The sequence below is a fragment of the Alligator sinensis genome, unplaced genomic scaffold (genome assembly GCF_000455745.1).
Source record: "Alligator sinensis unplaced genomic scaffold, ASM45574v1 scaffold406_1, whole genome shotgun sequence".
Lineage (NCBI taxonomy): Eukaryota > Metazoa > Chordata > Crocodylia > Alligatoridae > Alligator > Alligator sinensis.
In genome coordinates, this window is record NW_005842181.1 from 714,354 (window position 1) to 741,554 (window position 27,201).

Sequence of the window (27,201 nt, forward strand, 5' to 3'; positions counted from 1 at the left end):
AGGGGGGGAGGAGGGGGTGTTGCAGAGAAAGAGAGATGCAGTTTTGGAAACAGCTTGGTAGAGCACTTCATAGATTTAATAGATTTTAGGGTCGGAAGGGACCTATTAGATCATCGAGTCCGACCCCCTGCCCTGGGCAGGAATGAGTGCTGGGGTCAGATGACCCCAGCCAGGTGTTTGTCCAAACTCCTCTTAAATACCTCCAAGGAAGGGACAGCACCACCTCTCTTAGAAGTGTATTCCATATTTTGGCAACCCTCACGGTAAAAATTTTTTTCCTGATGTCCAATCTAAATTTGCTCTCCTTCAGTTTGTGGCCATTGCTTCTAGTTACCCCAATGGGCGCCCTGGTAAACATTATATCCCCTATTTCCTGCTGTGCCCCCCCATGAGTTTGTAGACAGCCACAAGATCACCTCTCAGCCTTCTCTTGCGGAGGCTGAAGAGATTCAGGTCCCTTAATCAATCCTCGTAGGGTTTTTCCTGTAGGCCTTTAACCAGATGGGTGGCCCCTCTCTGAACCCTTTCCAGATTTTCTACATCCCTCTTGAAGTGTGGCGCCCAAAACTGGATGCAGTACTCCAGTTGCGGCCTGACCAATGCTGCATAGAGGGGAATTATCACTTCCTTAGACCAGTTTGTGACGCACCTACTTATACAAGAAAGAGTACGGTTAGCTTTACTTATTGCTTCATTACACTGGTGACTCATGTTCATTTTGGAGTTGACTCTGAGATCCCGCTCTGCTGTTGTGCTAATTAGAGTGGTACCTCCCAGGTTACAGGTGTGTTGATGATTCTTCCTCCCTAGGTGCAACACATGGCAATTATTTTTATTAAACTGCATCCTATTCTGTTCCATCCACTTCCCCAGCCTGTCCAAATCCACCTGGATTCGCTCCCCTCTAGTTTGTTTTCCCCCCTCCCCAGCTTGGTGTCATCTGCAAACATGGACAGAGTGCTTTCTACTCCCTCGTCCAAGTCACTAAAGAAGATAAGGGCCAATGTGGCGCCCATTTTCAAGAAAGGGAGAAGGGATGAGCCGGGTAACTTTAGACCAGTCAGTCTTACTTCTATTCCTGGGAAAATGCTAGAGAAAATAATCAAAGAACACAAGAGACAACTGAGTGAGATCTTGTGGCCACGTATAAAATTTATTAGGGGAGGTCAATGGGGAATAGGGGAAGCGCTGTTTACTAAGGCGCCCCAGGGAGTGACTAGGAATAACGTGTAAACTAGTTGAGAGTGGATTTAGGTTAGATATTAGGAAGAAATTTTTCACAGTAAGGGTGGCCAGGATCTGGAATGGGCTTCCAAGAGAGGTGGTGCTATCACCTAGCTTGGAGGTCTTCAAGAGGAGGCTAGATAGTCACCTGGTTGGGGTCATCTGACCTCGGTCCTCTTTCCTGCCAGGAACAGGGGTTCGGACATGATGATCCATTGTGGTCCCTTCTGACTCTACAATCTATGACTCTATGAATCTATATTGAACAGTACCGGTCCCAGGACAGAGCCTTGGGGGACTGTACTGCCCACATTTCTCCAGGTAGAAAATGACCCATCCACCACCACTCTCTGGGTGCGTCCCATAAGCCAATTTTCTACCCACTGGACTGTGTGATAATCTACATTGGAACTGTTTAGTTTATTTATAAGAATTGGGTGTGACACTGTGTCAAAGGCCTTTTTAAAATCTAAGTAAATAACATCTACTTCTATTACTTCATTACTACTCAAGTTTCCAGGGATCTTGCCAAAGGCCTCCAGGGGAAAAAAGAACATGAACTTTCAGATATTAAGAACAAGCATGTAATCACTAAGCAAGAAATATAGGTTAATTAAAACAGAAATTTGAGATACCATAATATGGAGATTAGCATAATCTAATTTAGGCTTGCCAAGAAAGAAGATGCTATGGCTAGTTTAGATCTCTATGTTACACTGCAGACTGAGCCAGATTTAGAAAATTGGTGTTTAAACCCCTAAATTTGAACCTGGCCCTTGTTACTGCCATGACTGTCACTTGTGGCAGGCACGCCATGGGTTATCCACATTTGTTCTAGGAGTTTCCTTACTAGAAATCCTCTGGATAGGTGTGTCACCCTTCTGTAGCTTTGTTTTTTGGTAAACCAACAAGCTCAGCTTTTTAAGCCATGAAGCCATGAAGAACTTTTGAGCAAAGGAATTTTTTACTAGTCTTCATGGGAACTAATTAAGTTTCACAACTTGAATACTCAGGATGTTTGTTCAGTCTTATCCTGTGTTCTCTGTCTCTCTAGCTAATGAGGCATTGCCTGCAGATATCGCTTGACCAGTGATGGAAGATTCTGGAAGCCAAGATGGAGCCAGAGGGCTAGCAGTTCTCCTATTTAAGCTGAGAATGTGCATTGTACAGAAAAGCACATTAAACAAATGGCAATACAATATAAGTGCTCTCACTTACCTCTCCATCTGCACTGGCATATCCAACTGTCAATTCCCTTGTGAACCACAGCCTGATTGTTACACAAAAAATGAACCAATTTGTTTCTGAACTCCTCCCCCCGATAATGAATGCTACCACGATTAGCAAAATAATGTCCCACATAACATTTTAACCTTCACCCTCCTCTGGATGCACCACAATCCTTTAAAGGGTTCAGATTGTACAGGTTTCCCTCAATTTATGTGGTACATGCATTCCCGCAGAACGTCACATAAATCAAATTTTCATAAAGCGAACCCACTTTACAGTGTAACAAATAGGGATAGGTTCCCATGGTGGTGAGGGAGGGAGTGAGGCTGGGATTAGGGAAGGAGTGGGGGGAGGGGTGCCGGTCCTGGGGCTGCAGCAGGGAGCAAAGCAGAGGGAACTGTCAGTGGGTGTGGGGTCTGGAGGGGTATGCCTCTTGCTGCTCTGTGACTGCTGGGAGGGCTCTCCAGCTGTGCTGGGCTCTTCCCAGGGGGTGTGTGCCCCTAGATCTGTGCATGGGATGACAGCAGGCTACCACTGCCAGCTGGGGCAGGTGGTGGCACTGGGCTCTTTCCAGCACTCAGGTGGGCCGAAGTATGTCCGTGGGCATGGGGGGGTGAGGAGGGGGGCTACTGCTGCTGTGTGCACTGCAGTGGAGTCATGGTGGAGATCTACAAAAGGAGACTGGATACACACCTTGCTGGAGTTATTTGACCCCAGCAGTTTTTCATGCCCAGATCAGGGGGCTGGACCTGATGATCTCACATGGTCCCTTCCAGCCCTAAACTTCCGTGAATTTGGTAACTCATTTTCTCTATAAATCATGCTGCAAGAGGTAAAATGGAGTCACATTGCATTGCCCTGGGTCCTAATCCTACTGGCTCCATGAAAGCTCAGCTAATTAACATCTACCTATGTTAGCAGATCTTGGCAAAACCAATCTGAAAATCTCAGCAATGTAAATGCCAATCCAAAGATTTATCAATCTAAACAGAAGGCAAACTTCTGCAATCAACTAAGTATTAGTTCTGTTCAAATATTCATTGTAAACAACTTCTCAGGGGTTTAAGCTTTTTTCTTTGTGGAGAGGACCAATAGAGAGAAGATATAGCTTGATTTTCTCACAAAAGTACTCCTAACCAACATAGTTATGCTAGCAAAAAACCTGAAATGCTATAAAAACACAAGTGGTGTCCCCTTCCTTCCACCCCCCCACTTCAGTATGGCTTATTCTGTTCAGGGAACTGGTTTACGTTTTAATGAGGAAAGAATTTCACTTTATGCACCCAAATGGCATTTACCCAGCCAGGTAACTGGGATTTTTGGTACTTAGCTGCAATTTTCAATTCTGGCCCATGTATAGTATGGATGCACAAGTATCCCATGGCTACTAAGTACTCATATTAAGCTGAGTGCTGGTTTGGCAGGTAGATAGCTTCATAAAAGCATACCTGAATGAGAATAGGTCCTAAAATTTAGCCAGGCAAAAACCCATGATTAACAGCTGTTAAATGGAGGAGGAAGGAGGAAGGAAACAGGAGACCAGGTTATAGATCCTGAACCCTCCCCTGGCCCCATTTCACCTAGAGAAAGTTTTAGCCTACATCTCTCTTCAACTCATTTTTGCAAGACTACAATTTGGGGACTTACACTCAGATATACATGTACAGAACCATGTACTTGCCTGGCCAGAGTGCAGCCTACTATGCATGCTCAGTAGCAGTGTGGAAACTTGTGCATCTACAACGAATGTGGAATAGGATCCTAAACTGTGTGCACTTTCCAAAAAATGGCAGTTACACAGTTGGGTATGTCCGGTGTGGGTATGTAAGGTGAAATGGGATTCTGTTCTTTCTATGCTAGCAAAATATGATTCTCTACTAAGAGGGGGTTTGCTATCCTGGTATAGCTATATTGTCAAAACCTTTTAAGTGTTGATAAGACTACAATCATTGAAAATATTATTTAGTTGGCTTCATGGATAGGATTCAACCCTGTTGTAACTTAATTGAAGCTTTGTTTGTGATTTTGCATATCTTCATTTTGCCAAATCCAAGCATAGCTCTATGTTCATCCAACCTTTCAGCATTAGTCTCAAGGGGTGCTTGTACACGTGATGCCATTACCATATATACGTGATGAAAATATCACTTTGTGTGGCTTAATGGCATCATACTGTACACGGGCAGGAGATTTGGGGGTTTTAAATTAATTTGCATAATTGCAAACTAAACTACATCCTACGTCCACATCGGCAGTGTCCCCCTCTTCCCCACCCAAGGGACCTCCCAGATGGGCTGCTAGCAGGCTGGGTGTTGCCCCACTTTGGGGTCAGGATCGGGTCCAGTGCTGCCTCTGAGCTGGGGCAGCACCCAGCCCACTAGCAGCCCACCTGGGAGGCACTTGGGGGTTGTTGTCTCCGCAGTGGGAAGGACTGGGGCCCCCTACAGCTCAGGGGCCACTTGGCCCCCCAGCAGCTTGCCCCCCAGCCGTGGGTAAGCTCAGCTGAAAAAAAAAGAAGAAAAAGGTTCAGGACCCTTGCTGTAGCAGTCATGGAAACCCCTAAATTGAAATGGTGGGTTTCAGTTAAAAACCCACCATTTCAATTTAGGGGGCGAAGAATGCAACCCTAAGGACTAAACTCCCTCACATGTACAAGCACCCAAGAAATTGACTTTCTGATTTGGGATGCTTTCTCTGTTTCTTAGCAAATGCATAGTTCAGTATATGTTTTTAATCATTTTTTTAAAAGTCGTACTTATTAAATGAAGCATCTCAGGTTTCTAACAACATGAATAAAAGTGATATGAAAAACTCTTAAGGCTTTTCCTCTAAGGCTCATATAAAATTTAATTCCAGAAGCTTTTTGTAGTTCATGTCAAGGTGGGAGGAAGCTGTTGAATTGTCCTGAACACTATGTACAAATCTGTATGACCTTGCTTTCCTCAGGGACCTTTGCCCCACGACTGTGAATACAGTATTTATTATCTTAATACTTTATGGTACTACAGGAAAAGGCAGGACAAATCTTGAAAATGGTCTTTAGTAGTCTGGATTGATGTCACTGGAAAGAATGCATTTTAATGAATTTCTTGGCTGTGAATAAACTGTCCATTAATTTTAAACATGCCAGACTGAGAACATTGGTTAAGTCAGACAGAAGAAAGAATGATGACATACTAAGTACTCAGCAGAACACTTAATGCATCTGCACTATTAAAATACTTATTTTGAGTGGGTAAACTGCTTCAGAGAATGAAACAACCCAAATCTTCACTAAGCCAGAAATGTTTGAATATAGTGCAAGTATGACCATCAGCTAACCTGTCTTCCAGTTTGAAATGTTCTACACCGTGTCTTCCTTGATTGTTTTTCTGATCATAAATTTTGGTTCCAAGTGATTTTAAGTTGCCTAAACAAAGAGTAATCCAATGCTTCCCCCCACCACCCTGAGTTGAGCCACGATATGCCTGTTTTACTGACTTTGTGATCCAACTATAGTTACAAATTCCCCTACTGTTTGTCCAGCAAAACTCCTAAACAGAAATATTTCACTGTTTATTCTATCACCCTTTGTCTTTTTTTCCACTTGTTTTGCATGTCACATGTATACATTTTAATCTGTTGGGGCAGGGACTGACTTTTTAATGCATCTGTGGAAACTAATAAAATGAATACCGTTCATCTTCACCTGAGTATGCCATAAATCAGGGGTGTCAATTTATCCCATACACCAGGCTGCATCCAGACCTCAGGCTTCCTCATGAGCTGGATTTGGCCTGGGGCATGGGGTGGCTGTGGTGGGACTGGCAGTACTGGTGGGGAGGTGAGGCACTAGTGGCGACAGCAACTTTGACAGCAGGAGGGCCTGCAGCAGTAAGGCAAGAAGCCTCAGGGCAAGTGAGGCTGTATCAGCACAGTCCTTGCTCGCCCTCCTGCCACTAAGAGCCATGTCCACCTGAGCACAGTGGCCCTAGATTCTGTGGCAAGCCCCCCTAGCCACAGCCCCAACTTCTGGTAGCTGCCAGTAGCCCAGTAGGCTGGATAGAGCAGCTCTGCAGGCTGGATTTGGCCTGCGGGCCATATGTTTGAAACCTCTAGTATTAATATTGCTGTGACATTGACACAACTCTACTGAATAGTGAAGTATAGTGTACATGAGAGGAGAATTAATCCTTCACACTCATATTTTGTAACATCTTCCTGTGAGGTTTTCTTTTGTTTTGGCTTAGGTTTTCTGAGGGTTTTTTGTTTTGCTTTGCTTTTTGGAGGAAAAGTGAATCTCAAGAAATTTATATTGAAAACGCAAGAGCTGGTTTTAAACCTCCATCCAGCTAGAATTAAATGCATTTTGATCCTTTGGATAGATTGACATAATAGCAAAAACATGCCTACGGCCAGCTTTTTCTAAACCGCAGACTGCAGCTGCAATCTGATGCTTTTAGTACATTGACAGAAGGTGCTATGAGAGTGGCTTATATGATTCATTTCTGGGCAGAGTCCCAGGTCTTCTCTGATTTAGCCTGGTGCTCCCTTATCAGTAAGTGCAGCGTTGTTAAGAGTGTAGCATTTGGGGCTAAAGCAATTATATTGTTGTAATAACCCTCTGGCACAGACAAATACCCAACTCCCCTTAACACCGATGTTGTTTATATACGCCAGCTAAGCCTAACACCCTGAGTCATCTTCACAACATATCTTCTTCATTTCTGAATTTCCAGAATCTTTAGTTAAAGATTTCTATATTTTTATTGGCTACCTCACTACATTAAAGTTGCTACTGAAAAGGAATTTCAACAATTTCACTGTCTAGAGGAGAAATGTGCTTTATGTCAGGATGTTAGTTTCTCTTTTTGCTGTCTCCTTCTTTTCTTCAACAACAGCAAAACTCATTTTTCTATGTGCATGTCTGTCATAACATACATAGTAGTGAACAGTAGAGATAAGATAGAGTCCTATTTTCTACACTGGCTTTGGAAGAAGGGGTTGTTTAAGAGGGAGAGGAGGATGTTGAACGTGTTTTATTTTATTTATTTATTTGGGTGACTATAATTCTAATCTGTGGGGAGTCAATTGTTAATTTTGCTCTTGCTGCAGGAGGAATCCACCCTAATGCAACCACTTCGCTAACTACTCTCTAGATGCATCTACACATGCATTTGATGCGACCACTTCTCTAACTACTTTGTGGGTGCATCTATACATGCATTTGATCCCAAATCAGTTTACTTGCAAGTAAACTGAAGTAAACTCACCTGCCTTGTGAGTAAATACTCCTAGGCAGGTGTCTACACATGCAGAGACTTGGCAGCAAATTTGCTGCACCTAGCACCAAACTGGTGCCACTTCCTGTGGCTCTGCAATGAGCCCCTAGTGACACTGGGGAGAGCTCCAGGCTCTGGCTGCAGCTTCTAGCAGCTGACAGCCTTCTTGAAAAGGCAGCCCCACTCTCTGCTCCCTGGCCAGTCACTTCCCTAGTCAGGAGCAGCATGCACAGTGGAGGGGTAGCACATGGCAGCTCTCTCCTTGCCGCCTCGCACCACGGCTGCTGCAGCCCCTGCCCCTGGAAATGATGACCAGCACCCTGGGTTCCTGCTGGCCACCGCTGGCTCTGCTGGCCCACTGTGCCAAACATCAATTAGCTCATGGCCCTCTCGGTTTCCCCACACACAGCGACCACTTGCCTAGCCACAGCACACCATCCCAAGGCCACTGCCACTACACACCTGTCCGGCTGTCTGGACACCAGCAGGGACACCAGCAGTGGGTTGCTGGACATCACTGCTGGGGCTTCTTTCCCCCTCCTAGGCCTCCAGCCCCGCCACCTCTGGACCTGCTGTTCCAGTCAGGATTGCTAGCTGCACATTGTCCAGCACACCTGGGATGATGAGCAATAGCTGGAGGTGTTCTGGATGACCCAGGCCACCTTCTGGGACTTTCTGGAGCAGCTCTGGCCACATCTGGAGCGGCAGGATACCACCATTTCTGTCCCCCTCCTCACAGATACCCAGCTGGCCCTTGCCCTGCTCAAGCTGCTCACGCCCACCAGACTCCACTATGTGGACCATCTCTTTGGGGTGGGCAAGGTCACTGCTGGGGAGGCCATCCTGGAGTTTTGCAGTACCTTCCAGGATGTGCCACACCATGCTCCATGTGCACGACCCCCTGGCAATGGCGATGGGGTTCCATGGCTTGGGATCCCCCAATGTATCTGGTCCCTGGATGGGACCCACATCCCAGTCACCTGCCCACCCAATGGTGACTGTCCCTATGACAGCCAGAGGGGTTTTCACTCCATGGTGCTTCATGCCTTTGTGTACCACTGTGATGCCTTCACACACATGAGTTCTGGTTGGGCAGGCAGTGCCCACGATGACCACATCTTCAGGAACTCCACCCTGCCAGCCCTGGTGCAGAGTTGCTGCTTCTTGCTAGGGGTGCTGGCCCTGCAGCTGGGTGCCGTGTTGGTCCTGCCCCTCCTCATTGGGAGCCCCGCCTACCCACTCACGCCCTGGCTCATGCAGCCCTACACTAACTAGCTGGAACCCCGCCAGGCCCACTTTAACCAACGCCTGAGCACTGCACTCACTGAACTCGTCTCAGAAGAACAAGGTTTTATTCCCCTCACATAAAGCTGAGCCCCACTTTCCCCTCCCTCCTATGGCCTACCCCGCTCCTCCTGCAGGCCCATTGCTCTCCTGTGCTGCCACCCAGCCCACAGCACCCAGATGTGTGGTGCACATAGCTCCCAGATGACTGGGATGTGGAGCAGGCTGCCCCACTGCCCTTCCCTCAAAGCCTCCCCCTTCCCCTCATGCCAGCACTGTGCTCTGAGTGAGCCCCTGCTATGCTGCACGAGAAGCTGTTTGCACAGACTGAAGGGTGCCCGACCCACTACATCCTGTTGCTGCTGATCGCCATGGTGCCCCAAGTGCACCTGTGCAACTGGCACAGGACTCTAAGCTTTGACAGTGTGGGGGGCAAGCCCAGGCTACTCCATAAGCCTCCCGCTTTTGCTGGTTGGAGGGTTCATTTTGCCAACTGCAGAATGCAGTTCTCTTCTTAGACCCTTCGTTGTTTTAAAATTTTCTACTTTAAAAAACTTTATTCTCATATTTAATAAGTGTAGTTTACCTGTTTTGACTGACTTGGGTTGGAAGTTATTCCTGTTAGGAAGAGCAAATGGTGATGGACTCTGGTATTTTGTTGCAATTGTTTATTTACAAGAATATACAAAATCCTGCTTTCTTGACCATAGGAGCAACCAGAGGCAGTTTTCCTGCTCATAGCACTGGCACTTTTTCAAAAGTCTAGTGGGCTGCAGGTTTCCCTGAGAGTCAGATACCTGTGCTGATTCAAGCTCTGTCAGCCTGCCTTCTGATTTGAATCAGTTTAGCCTGGCTTTAATTTGTTTCTGAGATTCTGCTTCTTTACCTGAGCTCTCTCTTTTCAACTCCCTCCACCCAGCCAGTGTCTCCCAAAATAAAATCCATCTAAAGCACCTCAACTCTGTGCAGGCAGATCCTTGATCGACCTTGTTAGGGATTTTATATATTACAGTTTTTTGCAGTCCTTGATTAATAGAAACTAAAGCTACCTATACAGGTGCTCAGGGATGGGGTGTGGGGGATATTTTAATTAAAGCAGTTCCTGGAGAACCACTCTAATTAAAATGCTACAGCATCACATGTATTAAGACCCTACGCATTTAAAAATGACTGTGGAATGCTTCATCTAAACCTCATTCAATGAGGTTTAGATAAAGCACTCCATGGTCATTTAAAAATATGCGGGGGCTTAATACACATGATGCTGATGCTCTGCTGGAGCGTTCTAACTAGAATGCATAGCAGACTCGATTAATCAAGTCTGCTTTGACATGTTCTAATTAGACTGCCAAGGATCATGTATATAGGCAGCCTCTGCATCATTTTATAGAAAATGAGCTCATCCATTTCCTAATCAAAATCTGATTACAGAGTAGAATTGAAGTATCAGTCCTAGTTGTATAGGCATATCATGTGTGATACACCTAAATCAAACATGTACTTAGTTGCCTAAAATATTCAACTAATTTTTCTAACTTCTAGAAATCACATCTCACTTCAGGCTACATGACCCTTCTCCAAAATCTCTCAGTTACTCTCCTTCAAATTGTACTTCTCAACCTCTTCTTTCAATCTTTATTCCCATTTGCTTTTCTAGATGAGGAAGCAACAGATCTGATAGCTTCTCCATGGCTGCAATGTGCCATTGATTGCACGTGCTTATTTATTAGTGTCCCCCAGTGTAATGAATAATTTCTAGTATACTAGAGTATTTGAAATGCATACAGCCCAGGGGCTTCTGGGGTAAAGGCAAGAGAAATGGGAATGGGATGTTGAGGATTGAAAAAAGAAAGAGGGAATCTAAGTAAACAGATGTGTAGAGCTTGATTTCAGTCTGAATGGGGTCCTGTTGATATTGGAGTCAGTTCTTATGTACTTCAACCTATCTCTAATTGTGACCTTAACAGAATTTTTGGTACTCTTCTACCAAGAATGGCATTTTCTTCCCTTCCTGGTCATCCTTTCTGGGTGAGCAGACTGGGCATGAGGCAAGCAACCTCCCATCTTTCCTTCAAAAGCTAGGGTACTCATCTGAGAAGCCAGAAGATCTGGGTTCTAAGCCTTTCTCACTCCAAGCATTTTGAAATTGGGTCTTTCTGACTTCCATGTACATTGCTCTAACCACCAAGCAACTATCCAATCTGTTCCCTAGTCCTATTTTTGAAGATGAACCACTGAGTCACTGGGGCAAAAAAGGATAGAAGGCAATGCAAGTAAAGCTTCTGCTGTACTGGTACCCCCTGCTTTAATAGAATGTAGGTCCCCATTCCTGCCAGGTCAGCAGCCCCCTCACTGAGCCACATACCTTCTGGCTCGCTTGCCACATCCCGGCTCCACAGAGAACCTACATACCTTCCTCTCATGGCTGCCTAGGGGGCCAGCTTCAAAAAGAGTGCCAGAGATGGCACTGGATATTAGGGCTGTGTGAAGCTTCGGTTGCTAATTCAATTAGGAGGAGATTTGGCCCAATTCAGAGGCTGAATCTCCAAATCCAAATTGAATCAGGAGACCCATTAACCTCTCCGAACTGAATCAGAAGCCTCCGATTCGATTCAGAGAGATTCAACAATTCGGCCATAGACACAGCTTTATATGTTTTTTCTACATACCTCAAACCATGACTTGTGAATGCTGAGATGGTAGGGTGGATGGAACGTGCCACTGGAGCATGGGGGGGTCCCTTTGTGACCCACCTGGAAATGGACCAGAAGTTCTTCTGGTTCACTTCCGAGTCTGCCGTGGAGTGTGCAGGGGACCCCCTCCCCCCCAGCTTGGCAACTGGTGCCTCCTGGGCCTTGGGGGGGCACTCAGGGTCCCCCCACAGCTGATCGCCGAGCTGGAGAGGTGTGTGTGGGGGTCCACTTCCGGGTCCACCACTGAGTGCGCGGGGGACCCCCCCCGCATTCCCGTAAGACACTCCATCTGTCCCACCATCTCAGCATTCATGAGCCATGTCTGATATCTTGAGGTATGTAGAAAAAACATATAAAGCTGTGTCTATGGCCAAATTGCTGATTCTTCAAATCAGAATCAAGTTTTCAGATTTGGCCGAATCGAATCGGGACAGCAATCCAAATCAGCAAATCGAATCACTGTCCCCTGAATTGGGCTGAATCAAAATCAAATACTTCCCACTTTGCACACTCCTACTGAATATGTTAGGGTGGCTGCAGTGCTGGGTTGGGAAGTAACAGAGACCCTCTCCGTGTCAGGTTCTCTGGCTTCCCAGGTGAGTGCTGTAGCCACTCAGCTCTTGGCATAAAAGATGGGAAGTTTCTTTCTCTAAGTCCTTCTTTATTCCTGAGTCTAAGTCTGGTAGTTGTGGGTTTTAATTGGCTCCATTTTGCATCTAAGGGTGCTATGTGTCCACAAGGGACATGCATACATACCCCTGCTGTTACTGCATATGCCCTGTATGCATACCTACATAGTCATCCATGTGTGCTGGGGTACACGTGCAGGAATAGAATTCCCCTGGGTGTGTAAGTGCTGAAATACCTCATAGATGACTAAAACTTGGCCACTTAGATGACAGGGAAGGAATAAAATGACACTAAATTGGTACAACCACAGATACAACATAATAAAACATCCTAAACAGTGATATATTGCTAGCAAGCTGTTATCATGCCTGTAATCTATAATTTGTCTGATCTATGCATTCTACCACATTTCCTATTAAAGTAAGCAAATCTGCCTTAGTATTGTTCTTCTGATCATGTTGTAGTTAGTAGCAGTATTCCTGGTCTCTCTTAGAGAAAATCATGATTAGAATAACAAAAGTTTGTTTGCTGAAAGGCATAAAACCAGGCCGATTTCCCACTTCCTGGGTTCATTTCCTGAATACCCTGTTGTTGAATTAATTCAATGGATGCATACAGCAAACATTACAGAATCAGGATACAGCACTCAAAAATGATTATAGGCAATTCTAGTTCCAACACAAAGGGTTACATAAAAATACTTAATACAATGTACTTGTTTGTACCCACAGTGTACAAAGTCTTCCTTTGAGGCTTATGATCAGAGAGTCTCTGTCCTTAAAAGACACCCATGCATTTCTCTTGTTACTAGCTATAATCACTGCTAATGGAAAAATTTTCTGAAGATTTCACAAGACTCCAAGGAAACATTCTTCAGTGGGGCATGAATTGGCATTTGCTGTATGAAAATAGTATCATTCAAGCTGTCTTAATAACCTATCAGACAAGTTTGCAGTATTGTATTTGCATGCAGTAACATAGAAATATTTTCATATTAAACATCATAAACATATTGTCTGAATGATTCCCGTCCTCCCTTATCACTTCTTTTAGAAGTTCCTTTTTATCCTCAGAACCTTAAATTACATTAATATCTCTAAGTTAGTCGCAATTTCTACTTAACCGATACCAGATACTAAACAGCACTGTCTCCAGCCCAGTAAGATTAGACATACCCCTAGTCTAATGGTAAGACTGGAAAAACTGCAGATTTAGACTTTAGTCTCTTAAAGATATGAAAAAAATAAGCTTTATTGAAACTTTAAATAACATGTTCCTTCTTTTACATGCAGGTTAATTTTTGAAAATGTTTGACCCCTCTCTGATCACTGAATCTTTGCTATCTCAAGTGAGTCCCTGGGGTAAATTCACCTTTGTTTGTCGGCTTCCTGAGTGTCACGCTGGCTTTTACCTTACACTGAAGCTAATAGCATTATCTGTCAATTTTGTGCACTGGTAGACATCTCTGAATGAGGTACAGTCTAAAAGGGCACCTGTTGTTTTGGCAAGCTGTATCGAACTAGGTGTGTCCACACATGGTCATTTAATGTGGATTAGCCCACTTTAAGCCACATTAGGGGCACATGTCTACACATGTGCACCCTTAATTCAGCTTTAAAATGGCGATTTTAGGCTACGTGAGCCTAAACTTGATACCTTTTGTAACCAAGTATCAAATTTAAGTGGGATTAGTTAATGCAGATTAACATAGGTATAGATGTGTTACTCTGCATTAACGGAGGAAATTTAGTCCTGGCCCTGCCCAGCCACCAGGGGGCCAGCCAGAGCCCAGGCCCAGGACTCGGCTGCTCTCTGTATAGTTTGTGGTTTTTTATTGTTGGTACCTGGGACGGATGGTAGAGGGGCACTGTTTGTTGAGGGGGAGGGGAGAGGGTTGGGGGTGAGTGTTGTGAGGATAATATAGTTTTTTTGTTTCAACCACGTGCATGTCCTGATAGTGGTGCTGGGGCTTGGCAAGGGGCAGGGAGGGGGTGTGGGTGATGGGCAAGGTGGGCTGGAGCAGGGAGTGCAGGAGGATGTGTGTGGGTGATGGGCCAGGTGGGCTGGAGCAGGGAGTGCAGGAGGATGGGTCAGCTAGGGCCTCCCGCAGCCAGTGCCCCTGCTGGTGGGTGTGCAGCTCCCCCAGCTGAAGGAGCAATACCTACCTAAGTCTCTGTGGACAGATAACCAGCTCTGTAAGGTCTAAACTACCTCATACCTCTATCTCAATGTGGTGTAAACTCCACACAACCGGTGCCAGAGGTTCTGTGTGTGTCAGAAAAGAGAAGTAAATATCACTCCTCCAGAAACAGATACTTTTGAGGAAAATACTGCTGGAGGAATTCCAACTATCAGAGTTCAGAATCCTTTCAAAAGCAGTGCCACAGAGCTAGACTCATTCTGGGTGGCTATCCTCCTAACTCCTTACACCTGCTCCACCTAGTTGCCCTATAGGTTAGCTTAAACAGGGAGGATGATTTGTTCCCTTGGCCATGCTTAACCCATGGCCTGATGGTTTGGGCAGTTTGCTGGGAAGTGAGAGATATAGATTCCCAAATTCTCTGTTTGAGGAGGGCCTAGAACCTGGATCTCCTTCTCTGGACAGGTGTCCTGAATACTAAGTTATCAGGCTAACAGTTGGAAAAGTGCCCACCTCCAGTGTGAAACAACCGTTATTTTTGGTTTTTCTGTGACTAACCTATTAGGGACTGGCACAGAAATGATGTGTCTTTCTAGGTGGAGTCAGATCATAACAGAACGTAAGTAGCTGGGGATCCCTTTTGAGTTTCTGCTCAGAAGGGCAAGGAAGGGCATGTGGAGGAGTAAGATCTAAAATCCATGTAAGTAGCCCAAGATGTCACTTAAAACCTGCTTCCAGGAGCAGTTGGATTTGGGCCGCAGAAGCCAAACAGTTCAGTGTTACATACTTTGGCATAGTAACAATTTTGGTGGCCAGCATGATAGACCGTAAAGAATCTTGATTTTTTTCAAAGGGAGGGTCCACAGAATTAAATCAAGATAAGACCTCTTTAAGATATTTCACTATGAGGAGCAAGAGTTACTTTTGAAAATCTTTCTGTCTGTGGAGCATTCACTAGCAACAACAAAAAATAAAGGCATTTTTCTAAACTGAACATTTTTTTTACAATTTGTTTGTCTAGAAAGTTAATGAAACTGTCAAAAAATCTACTTGTTCTCTTGTTAATTAAAAATAACTTAAGTGATCATTATTCCTAATGTTAAAAAATATTCTTATTGAGAATGACAAATGGATGCGAAAACTTCAGTCTGATATGTTTTATAATGGCTTAGTTATATCCTGTAATAGAGAGTGTATATAAATGTGCATGTACAATTAAAAAATGTATACACTGGGATTTGTAATGAATGAAGACTGCAACTGAATTCTTGGTACTTCTAGAGCTAGGTGAGAACCTGAAACCATGCAAGTAGGGTTTTTTCCCATATCTCAGGGGAGGAAATTAATTAATTTTGCCCTGATTTGGTGTCAGTACCAGATTAATGACTTTCAACTGCAGGGCTCTCATGTAAAGAATATCTCTTATGCTAATGCAACCCATTGTGTAGGTGCCACAGACAGGATGCAGATAATTTGTCTCAGTGGTAAATTAATATATAATAATAGATCTGTGAAAGCTGTTGGCACTTAAATGCTGTTGTTTGAATGATGGTGGGTAGGTTAAATTTGGAAACAACCAGACTCCAAAACTTGCATTTTAATGAAATACATATATACCAAAGTATGTATTTCTATAGGTTTTGGTATAGTTGACTGCCATGTTCTGTATGAGGTGAGCAGCCCCTAGGTTACAAATGAAGTGCTTTGTTAAATCTAAGGCTAGAAATAGATGCTGCAGTTATTTCAGCTCTGCTTGTGTAGCATCATGGCCCACAAGAGAACTTGCATGTCTGCTGTGTTCACATATCACCCTTTCAAAGCAGCTGAGGAGTGGCTGAATGCACCTCCTCCCCTCTACCGGCAGGGGGTCTGAGACAACTCAACACAGAGCATGGTGGGAACTGCTCAAAGAGCTGTGAGACTGACTTTGCTTGGTGCACCCTTTGGTTGTTCAGAGTGGATGGTGGGGGAAATAGATGTGCAAGGGGTTGTGCTTCAGTTTTCTGTGTTTGTTGCCAAACCCATTTTGTATGTTTCTAAAGTATTCTATCCCATTAAAAACTGTCAGCTAAATTTCATAGATTTCATAGACATTAGGGCTGGAAGGGACCTCGGAAGATCATCGAGTCCAGCCCCCTGCCCAAAGGGCAGGAAGTCAGCCGGGTTCATAGGATCCCAGCAAGATAAGCATCCAGTTTCATCTTGAAGGTGTTCAATGAAGGCGCTTGAACCACCTCCGGTGGCAGGCTGTTCCAGACCTTGGGGGCTCGGACAGTAAAGAAATTCTTCCTTATGTCCAGCCTGAAACGATCTTGAAGTAGTTTGTGACCATTCGACCTCGTCATCCCTTGGGGCGCTCTGGTGAACAAACGTTCCCCCAGATACTGGTGGTCACCCCTGATAAACTTATAGGTGGCCATCAGATCACCCCTGAGCCTGCGCTTTTCCAGGCTAAAGAGCCCCAGGGCTCTCAGCCTGTCATCGTAGGGTCTGCTTTCCTGACCTCTGATCATGCGTGTGGCTCTTCTCTGGACTCTCTCAAGCTTCTCCACATCCTTTTTGAATTGTGGAGCCCAAAACTGGACACAGTACTCCAGCTGCGGCCTCACTAAGGCCGAGTACAGGGGGAGAATGACGTCCCGGGATTTGCTTGAGAAGCATCTATGGATGCAAGCCAGCGTTTTGGTCACTTTACTAGCCGCCGCATCACATTGCAGGCTCATGTTCATCTTGTGGTCAAAGATGACCCCCAAGTCTCTTTCTTCCATAGTGCTAGCCAACATAGCACTGCCGAGCCTATAAGGATGCTGCGGGTTTTTTTTCCCAAGGTGGAGAACCTTGCATTTATCGGCGTTGAACACCATCAGATTCTCGTCCGCCCACTTGCTGAGCCTGTCCAGGTCAGCCTGGATCACCTGCCTGTCTTCTGGTGTGGATGCTTTGCCCCAAAGTTTGGTGTCATCGGCGAACTTGGCCAGTCCGCTTCTGACTCCAGTGTCCACATCATTAATGAAGATGTTGAACAGTATGGGTCCAAGGGCAGAACCTTGGGGGACCCCACTGGTCACGGGACACCACGATGAGTGACTTCCATCAATTACTACCCTCTGGGTCCGACCCCGGAGCCAATTTTCCAGCCAGTGGATCGTGGAGGACCCAAGGCAACAATTGGCCAGTTTCTCCAAGAGGCGATCATGGGACACCAGATCGAAGGCTTTTTTGAAGTCAAGATATATGACAACAATCTCTTCTCCCTTGTCCAGGTGATAGGTCACCTGGTCGTAGAAGGAAATGAGATTGGCCAAGCAAGACCTACCCGCAACAAACCCGTGCTGGCTATCCCTTAAGATGTTGACGGACAACATTCATCATCATTTATTCATTTTCATCCCTTAAGGGATGAATTTGTCCGTCAACATCCCTTAAGATGTTGACGGACAAATTCATTGTCTCCTGTGCTTTTTCCCAGCATGGGCAGGGAGTAGCATGTTAGGGAAGCAGTGTTGAGAGGCGGAGGGGGAGAGTGAGTTAATGAGAGCTTGCGGGGGGTGGTGGTGAGGGGTTAAATCCTTGCCTGGATAGGGAGAGTGGAGGGCAGGATCCCTCTACATCCTGTGCTGGGTGGTGGGCAGGAGATAGCTTTGCTACTTAGCCTCTCAAGCTGAGGCCAGCCAGCTGACTTAGTTCAAGGGTGCTGAAGTGGGACTGCAGGGTCCCCTCCCAGCCCCCTGTGTCCCTGTCCTGGGGTAAGAGGATGGGTGATAGCTCTACTGCCCAGATCCCACAAGCTGCCTCAGGTATGGGGAAAGAAATGGCACTGAAAAGGTCCCTAGAGCTGGCAGTGAACTTGGCAAGGTATCTTGAGAAATGTTTGTGACGGGCTGGCTGGTAGTGATTTAGCCCAGGGGTTTTGAAAGGGTAAAAAATGATTGAAGGGTTTGGGATCCCCTTTCCTCACCCTCCATGTCCCCTGATTGGCCCCTTGGGTCACCTGGAGGGGGATAAAAGGGGCAGCGCAGCTGACTCAGGAGAGGCCAGTGGGGGACCACAAGGAAGGAGCTTCAAAGAACTGGCAAAGAGCTAGGCCAGCGGGGTGGGAGCAGTTGCCCCAGAAGGATCTGAAGGAGCGGGACCTGCAGGCAGCAGTTGGACCCTGAGCAGCACGGTATGCGGCCGGCAGGAGAGACTCCCTGCTGGGCTCCAGGATCCCCTATGAGAGGCTGTGGCCAGCAGGAGAGGTTCCCAGCTCCAGCAAGGATCTGAGCAGTGACCTGAGAGGTTCCCAGCTCTGGTTCCAGCTCCTCCAGAAAGAGGCCAGGAAGCTCGATGTGAGGTCGGAGCTCCTGGAAGGTCAAGACCCCTAGCAGCTGGAAGTAGCCTGAGCACTAGTGGTGGCTGTGTGGTAGAGTTTCTGCTTGTCAAGTGGGAGATTAGAGTTTAAGTCCCAGCTGGGGTGAGTGAAGTGACAAGGAGAAATTCTTGTTGCAGTGGAAAGGGGCCATTGTATTTTCCCTCTTTCCCCCACCTCCAGGTACCTAGGCCCTATATTCCTTGTTCTTTGACGTTTTGTATTTTGTGCCTTTTATATTTCGCCAACCAGTATTGTTTGTTCTGCTGTTTGTGTTTTATATTTTGTTAACCCTGTCTTTTGTCAACTGGATGAATATGTCTATGATTGTAAGTGTCTAACCTTTGTTGAATCCTGTCCCATCGGGGCATTGTAGTGTCCCCTGTACCCCCTGGTTTATACTGGTTATGTTCCCCATACTCTTCTCTCATTAAAAGGTACAAGGTTAAGACCCCATTAGTGATCTGGCTCTGCTCTATAGGGGGAGGAGGGTCCCTACACCTCCCACAGCGCTTGAGCACCTGCTTTGATCCCTTCAATTGGAGAGGGGGTACCTCTTGGAGTACCGCCTGGGTTACATGTTGATTAACGAGGGGTAACTCTGGTGAGCTGAAACTTTCACCAGGTCCTGGCCCCAACCAGGCTGGGCATACAGGCTGTCCCAGTGCAAAGTAGCCTGAGTGGGGGCTCCAGTGTCTCCTACCAGCCTCCTGAGTCCCCATCTTAATGTGTGTGTGGGCGGGGGGTTAGGGAGTATCATGCTTAGGCAATATCCTTTAATGCTGATCAATGAGCAATGCACCCTATCCCATGTTCTGCTGTTGTTTTTGAAAGGAACCACTTTTGACAAAATGGCCATGTCAGTTAGTCTGTGCCCTGCAGGGGAGCAGCATGGAGGGTTTTTTTGACCCGTGGAAAACAAAAGCAGAGTGGTACATGCAGTGGTAGCGTGCACTGCCCAAACCCGGAGCCTGGCTGGCCAGAGCCATGCTCCACTTGAGATGGTTGTGACCCAGAGCAAAAATAAGTAAGAGGTATAGAGGGCTACAAGTAAATTTCAGTACGAGACATGGGGCCAGATATAAGTAAGGTGCCTAAACCAAGATATAGGCAGACTTTAGGTACATAAGGTCAAAACTGTGACCCCCCCAAATGGTATTCAGCAGCTGCCTAAACCCTGAAAGTGCTTAAAACTCATTAAGCAGCAACCTGGCCTGCCTTGAGAGTTTCCTAAACCCTTGCAATTCTGCAATCTGTCTATGCCCAGAACTGCTTCAATCTGAGCAACTCTGTGCCTAATTTCCACCTAAACCCAACTCAGATCCACAAACTAGAGCGCATGGTACTGATGCCCCCTGAAGGGCCTAATCTAGTAGATATGCTCTGAGCATAATTAATGCAGACTTACAGAATCAGGTCCCATAAAAAAACACAGCAGGAGCTACTTTCAGTTTAAAATGCAGCTGAAGGAAGAGATGCTTGTATATGCCTTTTATGTAAGGCCCTAGTAAGAACATTCACCCAGGTAGTGGGACACTTGGGTTTAAATCCCACCTCAGAGTGAAGGGATTCAAACCAACATTTTCTACATCCCAGAATAATGTTCTTTCTAGTCACTAGACTTCACATTATTCAGTGTAGAAGAAGCATGCAAGAGCTATTGGGGTCAAAAGGAGAGCAAGAAATATGAAGCATAATTATGCAGCTTAGTGGTTAGCAGGTTTAGCTATCAGGACAGAGGAGTGTCCTTAGTCTCAGTCTGTATACTGTCCGCAACGCATTTCATGTTAAGCAGTCACTGAATAAATAATACTTGACCTCTTACTCTCAACAAAGTATAAAAGGTGTGGGATGTAAGCAGAGAACTGGCTTATAAGGATAGACTTGATTCTCTGCAGCTAAAGAAAGTACTTTGTATGCTCTGCCACTAGGCAGGAGAAACTCAGGGCACCTATACACAAGTGTCAAGGATGCTCTGACGCGCTGGAATTGCAGTGCATCGGAGCAGACTCAATTAACTGAGTCTGTTAATTGTCTGTTAACTGTTAACTGAGTTAATTGAGTCTGCTGGAGCATGGCAACTGCCATGCTCTAGCAGCCTCCTGCGTCTTGTGCATCAGTGTCTCTGCACTTAAAAATGGTGGTGGGGCACTTGAACTAAAACTCATTCTCAAGTACCACTGCTGCCATTTTTTAACCACAGGGACACTGATACAGGAGACACAGTGGTGCATTAGTCTGAGTGGCTCTTAGAGCCCCCACTCCCAGAGTATGTGTAAAAATGCCCTCCATAGCCAGGAAGTATTGTATTTTTTTAGTCAATGTTGCTGTCCCTGTTCTAGCCACAGATTTTGTCTTGAAGTTAAGAATGATTAGATTAGGGGCAGGCAATTATTTCGGTTGGAGGGCTGCTTAATATGTTTTGGTGACCTGTTGAGGGCCATAAGGATAGCACTGCCCCTTAACAGGTGTCCAACCCCCTGGACACAATCTTGTGACTGCAAGTCCCACCCCCAACCCCTGACCTTTGCCTTAAGACATCCTTCTCCTTGCCCCCCAGAGATACTTTTGGGAGGGGAGGGTGGCCATCTTGGAACTGGAAAAAAAAATCATAGACTAAAAGTCAAATATCTACTATAACACATTTTAATTTTATTACAAAAAATATTTTGTCACTTGTGTTTGTGCACTGTACATGGAGATGATTGCATAATAACTCAAAAATAAAGTCTTACTTAAAGTATATTGTGTTTAGGGGTGGGGGTGTGGTTGGGGGTGGTGGTGTGTGTATGGTGGGGTGTGGGGGGTTGTGAAGAGGTGTGCTGTGTGTTGGGGCAATAGGGTATGTTGGACAGTGTGAGTGTATATGTGGGGGGAGTTGTGGAGGAAGGGTGTGAGTGTGTGGGGTTTGTGGGGTGTGTGGGATGATGGGAGGGTGTGGGGACACACTCCTTGCCGCATGGCGCACAGATCCCACAGCAGCAGCAGCAGCAGGCGGGGGCACTCAGGGCGCTAGTGCCTGGTGCCGGCACTGCTGCTGGCAGTGCATGGCTCTGGCCAGCACTTCACATGGGGACAAGGAGCGCAGCCAGGCTGGCCCATCTCTGTTGTGCAGACTCTCTGTGGCACAGGTGCAGTTCCCGGCACTCATGTGCCACCAGGTGAAGCTCCGTGCAGTGGAGCTGGCTGCCTTCCCTTCCCCATGCTGTGCAGGTCCCAGGACTCCACTGGAAGTGGGGTGGAGCCACAGCCCCTGCTTCTCCATGGAGTCCCAGCACTTGTGCAGCAGAGAGGGGTGAAGGCACCTGGCTCTGTCAGCTGGGGCTTCCAACAGAGGCACGCAAGTGTGGGAGCTGCACATGCCCTGTGGAGGGTCATGCACGATAGAGGTGGGCTAGCCTGGCTGCGCTCCTTGCCACCATGTGCAGTGCTCGTTGGAGCTGTGTGCTGCTGGTGGCAGCGCCTGCATTTGGCACGAGCACTTTGAGCGTCCCCGCATGCTGCTACTGCTGCCACCACCAGCAGGGTCTGTGTGACATGGCAGGGAGTGTGCGTTCCTACACCCTCCTATCCTCACTCATACCCGCACCCTGCCCACCTGAGCTCCATGCTCCTGCTGCGCCCCCCCGGCATAGCTTCCACACTGCTGCCAGCTCCAACCCCATGCTCTGCACTCCTGCCCAGCTGCAGCTCCCCTGCCGCTTCCCTACATGGTGCTTGGAGCAAACGGGATGCTGGGGAAGCCGAGCAGGTCCCCCAGCAGCTGCAGCAGTGGCAGCAAAGCCCTGCCTGGAAGCTGAATGCTGGCTGGGCCAGGCCCTTCTGCGCACAAGGGTGGGAGCAAGGCATAACAGGGTATGTTGTGGGGGGTGTATATGTGGGTGCCTCACTCCCACCCTCGTGGGTGGAAGGACTAGGTGGGGTACAATTAGCTGGTGGGCACCCGTGGGCCAGATGAAATTGCCTGGCGGGCTGGATCAGGCCCACTGGCTGTATTTTGTCAGCCCCTGGATTAGATCAAGCCGCTAGTGAGATGTTGGGTAGAGAAAAGTATTAAATAGATTTGTTCAAGTGATTTAGTTTTATCACCTGAGCTACCTTAAAACTATCATCTGATAGTAATATTGCTAAGATTTTTAACACTTGGTGGGGGAATGTGGGGGGGAAGGATGATTACTATCTAGTCTTCATTAAAAAATAAGAAACAGGCAGTTTTACGTCTGGCCCTGTAATATCTTCACTTTGGCTTTTTACAGCCAGCACAACGAATGCAAGGCAACAGTACCCAGAGTCATAAACAAACTATCGAAATGAAATGGCCCTGAAATGAACCTATACCTTATAAATAATTTTAAATGAACCTTGGATGAACCATGTAGGAAAATAAAAATCTATCTCCCTCCAGAGTGAGAACTATCACATTGCTAAAATCTGAGTTTCTCATCTGGGTAGCCAACCAAGTCCAGGCCACAGCTACCATGGATGGAAACATATGGGACTACTCGACTGCCTTTCCATTCTTCATACTGCCTTTCTTCTTGAAGCTCTTAAGGGAACTGAACAAAGTTTGTCTGTAGACTGCACAGTTGAGGGGTTGGTAGTTGATCACCAAATACAGGTTCACTTTGGAAAAAGAAAACAGTAGCCTTTTCTCTTACTGCACTTAACACAAGATGGACAACTTGGGGGTCATATTGTATCTTGAAAATGTTTTTAGGATTTGTGAAATAGGAGTAAATTAGGATACCCACCCCTAACTTTATAGGTTAGTAAATAGGAAAAGATATTTTATACAGATTGTTTTTAGTTATTATTTATTTAAAGGCATATAAAAACACACAGTTTCTTCAGCAACTCTCAGACAACAGCTATAAAAGTTAAACTGTTCTGCTGTACTGTTGTGTCAAGTCTAACCCAAGAAAGGTTGGTCAAACAAATATAACCTGCAGTGTTTTTGGAAACACAGCAAAACATGTACAGCAATGAGCTGGTTTCAGACTTGTGGGACTTCCATTGAAAATGCCTTGCTACCAATCTTGAAGAGTTCAACACTAGATTTTATCAAGAAGAGAAATTATTATCAACTATTATCACTGTGGCACGTTATATAGACTGAGGCCATTATAAGCTGACTGTAAAACCACCAAGCACTATATACCACAGGAGTTAAATAAATCAAGATCTCTAGTGTTTGCAAAGTTCTTGGAAGATGAAGGTAATTCTAAAACTTTGGGTTACATACTGCCTTTTGTCAGACAATATCAATTTCCTATACAGATATAAATGAATTTAGCCCTTCAACCTGTCACAACCCAAAGTTGTGGTTTTTTGTTTTTGTGTGCTTCGGCACCGCTAAATTATGTTCCCACCAAATTGCAGCTTCTTTACACGGTGGAGTTTTCTTTTGCAATAGGAGAACCCGCGTGCAGAAGAGTATTTCCTGCCGTTTATAGCCTTCTTTGCATGGTGCATTTCTTTTGCATCATAGTGATGCACGGTGCAAAGGAGTTCCCGCCATTTGTATTGAGATTCACGCCACATTATTGGCCGATCTTAATATAGGCACACATGGCGGCTAGCGATTGGCTTGCTAGCCGTATAAAGAGCTTGGGTGGTTTCCGCCCAAGTTGGAGAGAGAGAGAGAGAGAAAGCAATTGGAGTTTGGGAGAAAGAGCGTGAAGATCTCTAAGTGCTGCTAATCCCTTCGAACCCAGCTTTTTTTTTTCTCCTTAAGAGGGCAATAGAGGGCCGATATACCGAACCCACGGAGTCTTAACAACTCCGGGGGCCTATTTACCGAACCCACGGAGCTTCAACCACTCCGGGGGCCAAACGGCCTCTAGCCTCTCCCCGCCGCCGAGTGCAATCCTAAGACGTATCCCTTCCTTTTGAAACTACCAAACCCGCGGAGCTTCAACCACTCCGGGGCCAATTACCGAGCCGAACCTGTGGAGCTTCAACAACTCCGGGGTCAATTGTCGGAGTCCTCTAGCGAGGATTTAAGCGGAGCTGAGCCTGGAAAACTGTCCAGCCTACACCCCGACCATCTTTGGTGTAAGTAAACAATCTTTTAATCAACCATTACGCATCCGTAACTAATTCTAGCTCGCCACCGGTCTTCTTCGACCCCGCGTGCCCGGGCTGCTGGCCACAGCCTGCGTGCACAAAGACGGGTTCGCATACCGCTCCTAGCCCACACATGGCCGCATGGATGGGATCGGGAGGCGGCCCGCACACAACCTTGCTTTAATTATCACCATCACCATTTTAGAGATAAAATGATAGAAGCTCAGATATATGTGACTGCTCACAAAGTCTGTAACAGACCTGATAATAGAAGTCAAATCTTTCTCTAGTATCGGTGTCTTACCTCGCTATTCCTAAAAGTTTTCGTTATTAGGCTACCAGGAGAAATATGAATTTCAAAGTCTAACAGTAGTAAGGATCATACCTATTTTAACAGATTAAAACCCCTTAATTTTATGACTAGAGAAGAAAATGCATCACAACATTTCAGGAGTTGGCTACACCTTCAGGGCCTCCATGCTATGTTACTGCAGATTACCATATATAGAGATCAACTATATGCAGGGATAAAGCTTTTAAAACAACAGAGGAAACTTTAGCTGTTACTGGGTGCACCAGCCACCAGTTACAACATCATCAGTTTCCAGGAGTGCAATATTCCCTCCAGTACACTGCTCAATACTCTGGCGTTCCACATAACATCAGGTCAAATTCAAAGACAATGACTATTTTCCTCTGACAACCTTTCTCAGTGTGGAGCATATGAATAGCGATGAGCTAGATAGATTGACAGAATCCTGTGTATCCACACTACACTACAATCTTCCAAACAAGCTAATTGAATAAGCTAGCTCCAATACTGAAAGGTTTTTAGCCACAGTAGTGCCATGCCCCATCGGGAGTGCTAGCTTTTGGTCAGCATTACTGTGGTTACTTTTGTCCTGCTGTGCTCAGTAGACATATCTGGAGGAAGAAGCAGTAAATTTTCTTAATGCTTACACAATGTGAAACTTTGGGCCTCATACTTGGAGAGAGCTGAAATAAGAAAGCATTGCTTCAGGGAGCCAGCTAGGTCAGCAGGTGATCTATCACTGACAGCATTCTGCTGTGTAGAAACTGGTATCTTTATCAAAGTATAACATTATGATTGTTATGAAAAGTTTTAAAGCTAAATAGGAACACAACAACAATGGCAAATCAACAAGAACAAGAGTATTAGTATTTTAAGTACTAAATCAGTTCATGGTAGTTCACCTCCCCAGATTTGAAGTCTATTTTGAAGCATTTTTGGCAACATGCTACATTTCTCAATTGAAATAGACTGTTTAATGCAAGCCGTGCTAACAGAGCTTGAAAAAGCAGGGCTTTGATTTATGAAATACATCAAAATGATAATGAGGTTTTTGGCTGGGCAATTACATTTAAATTGTCTGAGCCTGTACTAGCTCTTGTTGTTATGAATGCAAAGTTTTGTCAGAGAACTTTTGAGTTTGGAATTTAAGAACCCTTTATCATCTTTGTCGCTGCTAACCAGAACCGGAACAAATTAAGGCGCTGACAAAACCTTCCAAATAAAAAAGCACAAAATCACTACCATAGACCAGATCTCATTGAAAATATCTTCAGGTGTGGGTACAAGAATTCAATTAAAGTGCCATCTTAAGTGAGTATTTTTTCAACTCTAAATTGGTTTTGGACTCTGGTAATGTCTCTATCAGTCTTTCTAATCAGTATCAGTAATTAATTATATAAAACAGTGACCCCTGCAATAAATGCCTCTTAGTAGAAAGACTCAAGCCTGAGGGCAAACTCCTCCTCTTAGATCTGCTGGTGGTTCAGAGATAAGTGGCATAAATAAGGGCTTATGTCAGCTGCAATGAAGATATGTTGTCTCAGTGAATAGCCTTATGCTTCTAATATGCATGTGAACTGGGGTCTGTCTGTATTCTACATGGTCAATTCACAGGCAAAGGAACAAGAGTTGGAATCTGAGATTTTAATTTAAATTACACAAAAGCTACTGAGTAGTTGAGCATGGGCAAAATGACGAACAGTCCATCATCTAAACACAGTTACGGTTTGGAATGGACTCCTGCAACATGCCTGAAACAGGACTGGGACCCGGGCTGAAATCTATTTCAGATGCCAGGGCCAGATCCAAAAACATAGTTAAGTGTTTAAGTTGTACTTTGCATAGTATTCCGTTGCCAAAGTCCAAATTGAAAATCTGCACAAGCCCAATTTAAACATTCAGGTGCTTGCTACTTGCCTACTTGCTATGTTTGTCAGGTATACTTACTGGTGGGACCATAGCAACTTAGACATGTTGCTTCATTTCGAGGATTTGGCATGCACAAAGCAAGA

At 45.6% G+C, this 27,201-nt stretch overlaps 1 protein-coding gene across 3 annotated transcripts in view; it reads left to right on the forward strand.

Annotated features, from left to right (window-relative positions):
* The window catches only part of STARD13 (StAR related lipid transfer domain containing 13), a 499,481-nt gene that overhangs the window by 45,442 nt on the left and 426,838 nt on the right, over positions 1 to 27,201 (forward strand). Inside the window, exon 2 of one of the 3 annotated variants that reach the window (XM_025207090.1) lies at positions 13,615 to 13,670. The exons of the other annotated variants lie outside the window; for them this stretch is intronic. The gene's annotated coding sequence lies outside the window, so the exon portion shown is untranslated. The remainder of the gene's footprint in view (positions 1 to 13,614; positions 13,671 to 27,201) is intronic. 3 annotated transcript variants of the gene reach the window in all.